Here is a 6,000-nt window from a genome sequence, read left to right as displayed (position 1 = left end):
GTTGTCTCACTAGGAATGGCATTGTTTCGGGAAAACACTCTGCAATATATTCTTCACACATCTGCTAGCATTATCAGTGCTGATTTGAATAGTAGTAGTGTCTTTCCTTAATGAGTCACGCCGGCGTTCCAGACGAATTTTCCATGGTGGATTCCTTTGGTCACTCAAACCAATAACGCGAAAGCGAATTTTCTGACCGTGCAATCTGACAGCGGCAATACACCACAGTACAAAGACGACTGTAGTTACAATCGCGACATATCAGCGCACAATCGAAACGCAATCTCATCATGGATTTGAGATAGAATTCTCGGAGTCGCTGGAAATGTTTAGAGCCTGGGAATATCTGGTCACGCTCTCTGGAACTGATCTCGAGCCTCACCGGAGACTTCAGCCGGACGGTGAAGAAGAGTGCTTCAGCAAGTACTGAAACTATTAATGATGCCGCCACCTCTGTCACCATCGACTCTTGGTTACTAGTTCCCGTGATGACCTCTATTCGAACACGCTCCTTACTCATGGCCGGGATGGTGTTCCTGCGAGTAATAAACTGGTACTAATCTACAACCCGCTACACAGTCACGTGTACGTGTTGCGAAAAACGCTCCACAAATCTTTGGTGCAACAAGAGTAAGTAAGATCTACCTACCCCTGCAGTTATTATTGTCGACAAAAACGTACTATTAATTATTGTTATATATTATATACTAACTTACCCTAGCTTTGTGCTGGTGAATAGTTGACTTTCATGACAAAGGATCGATTTTTTTTTACTCGATGAATCTCTTCTCTCTCATTTTTCTCAAAATTTTTAATGTTTCAGCTATCTTAACTTGGGTTGTATCTTCTTTGGATAGGTCCCATATAATGTTTCTTTTTTCAATTGAACACTGCACTATCCAATTTTCCTCGAATTTTAACAGGGACAATGTACTAATTTTCTTTTAAAAAAAATATAATCTTTTTTTTAACCGTGATAAAATTTTGTTAACACCATTTCATCTTAATTACACAATCAGTAGCAATTAGGCGACCGGAAGCAAGAATCATAAAAATGAAAAAAACACGAAATTTCGCAAAATAATAAAGAGCGACAACTTTGCCGATAGCTTAAGTCCAACATAGCTAGAACTAATGTAACGTCCCTGAAATGATGTAGAAGTACCCCGTCCCGGTAAAACCACATCCTGCCCCTTCTACATTTTCTAATATACATGTAGAGCGGAACATTCTGCAAACATGGATTTATGTCCCTCACTTGTCAATCGGTTCGGGACAATATGAGGCTCTGTAAGTTGATCTTCAATAACTCGTGCCCAAGCTTTTAAATTGTATCGGTTTTGATAATATTCTTCACAATTCAACCGATCACTGTTATGATAAGTAAAAGCCCGTTTTTGGGTAGAAAGCCATTCTTTGGTAAATAAAATATTTTTAGTGAAGTTACAATTTTACCTAATTTGCTCTTGCGCAAAAATGTACTCTACTTTGGCTTGAAATGGTATGAGTAAACTTTCTTGTTTTATTGGTTAGATTGCTTCTGGGTTGTGCTTGTTTTGTACTATTTTAACTTTTTCTAGTACCCAATTCAAAAACAATTACGCACAAGTGTTAATGATGTCTTCCAATGAATCAAAAATAACAAAAATCAATTATGTGGATGATATTTACCGATTACCGATTTTGTCTCTTTGGGTTGAGGTTATTTTTTTTTAATGAGTAGATTTCCATTTAACCACAAATTGGGTTTTTAGGATAAAATGATGTTTACAAAATCTTATCACAATAAAACGGAAATTTTCTTTTTGTAATAAAATCAGTACATTATGTTTGTCAAAATTCGGAAAAAAATTGTGTTGAATAGTTTTTTGCATTTGGGAAGTTATTATACAGCTTACTGTCTTTTCACAGGTAAACACGTATTTTAGAATGATGTCCTAGCTAGGGTTCAACGTTTATTTCAATCTTGTAGCTATCGTAGTTTTTGAGTTATTATGATTTTAGTGGTATAAACACAAACAAACAGACAACAAATAAATTTACACCATTTGGAAAGAAAGAGAGAAACCCAAAACCGTTTTTGATAGCATTTTCTTTTCAAATGAAACAAGCAAAAGCGATGATATTTAGAAAAAGAGTCAATATTTTAGATTTTTTTCGGAGTTCCGTCATTTTTATTCTTTAACCAATTTTTCATACATAACGGTGAATTTTTACATAAGGTACCTTACACTTTAAAGTTTCTGGTTCAAACTTGCCAATTTTCAGATTAACTGTCTGCCTTAACTTTGGTGCCCTTTATAAAATCATCAAACGATGGCAATTCAAAAAAAATTTTGTACCTTCAAAATATTGATTATTTGGCAAGAAAAAGTTTCATGTTCTTGTTAAATAAAGGGGCCGAGGAGAAAATTCATAAAAATTTGCTTTTTTGTTCTTCTAATGTAGACTAGTACCTTAAACCCCAAAATCGATTCAACGCACCAAATATTACGGTTTGAGCTGGGCAGCGCAGGACTCTTCACCTCTGCCCTTTCCAGACCCACTTTTTTGGTGCTCTTGTTGATTTCTTTGCTCCGCCGTAAAGTGCAAACGGACAGAACGAAGGCAGATCACGGCCCCTACCCGTTCAATATTCGCTTGCACTATTAGAAAATTGCTACTAAATACAAATTGGAATTGTTCAAATGAAAATGGATTTTTGTTTTTGGGGAAAACTACCAGGTTTTAAGTTCTTTTAAAATACTTAAAATTAGTAATTTTAACTGTTATATGTATGGACATATGGATATCTGGACGATAATTGGGAACCTGAAAGGAATACATTTGGAAAACTAAGGGGTGTTAAAATGTGAGAAAACGAGGACATATTGTATATTATAGGGCCTACAAATAAGTTCTGTCGGTTTTTTTGTTAAATTTGAAGCTTTATTGTGAAAAATTGGTTATACATTCATTGTTCAAAGTATTGCCCATCGCTAGCCACAACTTTCTTCCATCTTTCAGGCAATTCATAGATACCATCGCGCCAAAAATTGGCCGGCTTGGCCGCTATCCACTCATCGAGCCATTTTTTGAGTTCCTCGTAATTGGAGAAGTGCTGGTCAGCCAGGCCATGCTGCAGCGACCGGAACAAATAGTAATCAGAAGGAGCAATGTCTGGGGAGTACGGCGGGTGGGGTAGGACTTCCCATTTCAACGTTTCTCGATATGTTTTAACGGGCTGTGCAACATGTGGACATGTTGCAAAATAACTTTATCATGCTTTTGCTGGTATTGCGGCCATTTTTAAGGTTTTGTGTGAAACAAAACCTTATTAGAATCGAGACGGTGTCTGTCTGTCCGTCTGTATGTCTGTCTGTCTGTCTGTCACACCCGATTTATTCGGAAACGACTGGACCGATTGTCACGAAAATTGGTGAGAGTATGTAATCTGGTGATCCCTTTACATGCAGTAAGTGGCGCCATCTTGTGCTAAGTTTAAGGGGGGGCTCCCCATACATGTGAATGGAGGGTGCAAATTTTTTTTTCACAGAATGTAGCCATGTAGGGTATCAAATGAAAGGTCTCAATTAGTAGTTTTCGAATCTGGTTTAATATTTGATATTAGATGAAACATAGGAGAGTGAGGGTTCAAAATATGACCCACAAAAAGTGTAACAGGTCTCGTTCTCAGAACCTATCCAACCGAAAAATCTGAAAAAAATCACAGTGATGCATCTCTACGAAATCTAGGCCTCAAAATATATCCGGTTCCGATATCTGCACAAATAAAGTTAATAATAGTATATTTCCACATTTTAGAAATTTACCCGGTATCCCCCCTTATGTTCATCCCAGAAGTACAAAATTTGGCATGCGTATAATGAAGAACATGGTGCACAACTCGGTCAAGTTTGAAGAAAATCCAACTATTATTAACAAAGTTATAGGGGGTGAAACTTTACAATTTTTTATGAATTTCGTGCAGTCTACAACCTGCATGACGTCATCATCACATATCAATTCGTCAATACCACAACGAAATGAGTTCTTATGAATTGGGTCGCAGAGAATTATTTTGTTTTAGTTTTTTAGTTATTTGTCAACCAGACATGTGTGTATGTAGGTATATAATAGATGCGTGCTAATGAACTTTGCGGGTAGTGCCTAATTCAGATAGATATAAGGTGTAAATCGGAAATATGGGTACGATCAATTTATATACGTGCCTATATGTGTACAGTATTCGGAAATAGACAGTTTGTTTGTTTAGGGTGAGCGTAATATCTATGGCTGTAATATGTACGTATGTCTCGTAGTTTGGAAAAATATGAAGGATTATGTTGGATTTGTAGCTATATACGGACAGAAAAATGTGCGTTGAAGTTTCTCACATAAGATGAAACAAAACCTTTATACCCGAAGCGCGAGCTTCCGCTATTCCGACTTGTTTCTTGAGTTCGCGGCTCAAACGCATCATTTGACGTCGGTAGAGGTTGCCCGTGACCGTTTCGTTCGGTTTTAGCAGCTCATAGTATACCACACCCAGCTGGTCCCACCATATACACAGCATGATCTTCTCACCATGAATATTCGCTTTGGCCGTCTATGATGAGGCATGGCCGGGGTATCCCCACGTTGCCTGACGCTTGGGATTATCGTAATGGATCCACTTTTCATCGCCAGTAACTATTCGATGCAGAAAACCCTTCCTTTCTTGTCGTTGGAGCAGTTGTTCGCACGTGAAAAAACGGCGTTCGATGTCTCTTGGCTTCAGTTCATACGGAACCCAATTTCCGACCTTTCGGATCATTCTCATTGCTTTTAAACGGTGGGAAATGGCTTGCTGAGTGACTCCAAGTATTTTTCCAAGCTCTTCTTGCGTTTGCGATGGATCTTGGTCGAGCAATGCCTCTAATTCTTCATCTTCAATAATTGTTGGCCGTCCGGCGTGCTCTTCCTCTTCCAAGTCAAAATCGCCACTTTTAAACCGTCCAAACCACCTCTGACACGTTCGCTCAGATAGAGCATGGTCACCATAAACTTCCACCAAAATGCGATGACTTTCGGTTGCTTTTTTCTTCATGAAGTAGAACTCCCCGCAAAAACACATTATTTGGTACAAAATTGGCCATTTTCGTTGATGAAAAAAGTATTGTTGTTTACACTTCAATTAAATAATTTATACTGACGTTTGTGCCTATTGACAGTAGCTTTCCGATGAATGTTTGGAAATGTGGTTCAATGGAATAAAAAACAAGCTACGCCATCTATTGTGAAAACCGACAGAACTTATTTGTAGACCCTATATTAAATCCATTTAGATTGTCCCTGGACAAGGCAACGGAAATGTTGCATATGTCACAAAGCCATGGACACTACAGTCGTTAGGACCCTCAAAAAATACCAAGGAATGCTGAACAGGTCGCCGAAAAGACCACAAAATGTACCAGCGTCTGTAGTTTCTCGACGAACACTACTTCATTGAGCATTACCTTATTCTGTGAAGCAGTCAAGGGGTAGTACTGGGGGAGAAAGCTTTGGTTTCTGCTCTCTGGAGATCCAAAATCTTGACTGCTTTACAGAGAAGAGCCATCAAGAACGAATGTCCGGAGGTAACCAATGCCCGAATTGGTATTACCTCTGCGAACTCCTGATTCCAAAAACTCGCTAGATTATGATTAGATTATGGGCACACGTCTGCAAACTACTGGGGACCTGCCAGAAGGGCAACATGTCGCCCATGCGGCCAGGTACTCCATAAAGCGATTACCTATCAACGAAAAAGGGAGTTACGTTCTATGCAGGGATCGTGACGTGTCTGATGAAAGCATTGCGCACACTGCGGGCTCGGGATGGTGTCCAGCCTTCAGAGCAGAACTCGAAAGAGCTAGGACGTGGGTAACATGATCCGCATCATACAGATCAATATGCATTAGACTGCAACCGCTCACGAGTTGCTAGTGCAGTTTGTTGCAGAGATCAAAGCTTATCTAGCGTTCATCAATGAACAGTACC

The sequence above is a fragment of the Hermetia illucens genome, chromosome 1 (assembly GCF_905115235.1).
Source record: "Hermetia illucens chromosome 1, iHerIll2.2.curated.20191125, whole genome shotgun sequence".
Lineage (NCBI taxonomy): Eukaryota > Metazoa > Arthropoda > Insecta > Diptera > Stratiomyidae > Hermetia > Hermetia illucens.
The sequence above is the reverse complement of the archived record's forward strand: the minus strand, read 5'-3'. Positions refer to the sequence as shown.